At 45.8% G+C, this 999-nt stretch overlaps 1 protein-coding gene across 1 annotated transcript in view; it reads right to left on the reverse strand.

Annotated features, from left to right (window-relative positions):
- The window catches only part of LOC106871398 (solute carrier family 12 member 2), a gene marked incomplete at its 3' end in the record, with an annotated part of 241835 nt that overhangs the window by 2176 nt on the left and 238660 nt on the right, over nucleotides 1-999 (reverse strand). The gene's annotated exons all lie outside the window — the stretch shown is intronic.

The raw sequence follows: 999 nt of genomic DNA on the forward strand, positions 1-999 counted from the left end.
ATAAAAATCAAACATCCAGTCAACATCATGGTGCTTGGAGTGATCACTAGTGATGGTGACGTTATACCTCCATTCATCTTCCCACATGACCTCAAACTCAACACGGGGTCCTACACAAAATGCCTATTAATGCTGCCCTGGGTCAAGCAGGTGGCTGCTGGAAGACCCTATGTCTGGCGACAGGACTCTAAACCACAGCACACAAGCAGGAGAAGCCAGTCATGGCTGTCAGACAATTTCTGCGACCACATCACCCCTAAAATTTGGCCACCTAATTCCCCAGACTGCAAGCCCCTTGAATATTATGTGTGAGGTGCAGTTGAGTGTGAGGCCAACAAAACTCCAAAGATGAACTGAAGGCAAGGATTATGGCAGCATTCGGCCATCCAGAAAAGTTGCAGAAGATTCTGAAGTTGTCTGGAGGCTCTTGTTGAAGCCAATGGCTATTTTATTGAATAAATTTACTCTTTAGTATTTCAAGATCTTTTTATGAAATTTCGGTAAATATATCTGTTAAAATGAGATCTCAGTGTTATTTTCCTTTTTGCATAATTTAGATGACAATATATTCACTGCACCTTGTAGCAACCTGGTACAGGTGACAACATATAGTCTTAATGGGCTAGAAGCCCTGATGGAGGCAAAAGATCTGGCATGAGGCGCATGGCTCAGTGGTTAGAGCGTCGAGCTTATGACCGTGAGGTTGTGAGTTCAAATCCCGGACTGGGCTGCATGTTGTTTTCTTGAGCAAGACACTTTATTTCACGTTGCTCCAATTCACTCAGCTGTAGAAATGAATTGCGACGTCACAGGTGCCAAGCTGTATCGGCCCCTTTGCCTGTCCCTTGGATGACATTGGTGGCGTGGAGAGGGGAGGCTGGTATGCATGGGCGACTGCTGGTCTTCCATAAACAACCTTGCCCGGACTTGTGCCTTGGAGGGTAAATTTCTAGGTGCAATCACATGGTCATTCGGACCGAAGGGGGTCTCCGCATATAT

Source organism: Octopus bimaculoides, chromosome 9 (genome assembly GCF_001194135.2).
Source record: "Octopus bimaculoides isolate UCB-OBI-ISO-001 chromosome 9, ASM119413v2, whole genome shotgun sequence".
In the NCBI taxonomy this organism is placed as follows: Eukaryota; Metazoa; Mollusca; class Cephalopoda; order Octopoda; family Octopodidae; genus Octopus; species Octopus bimaculoides.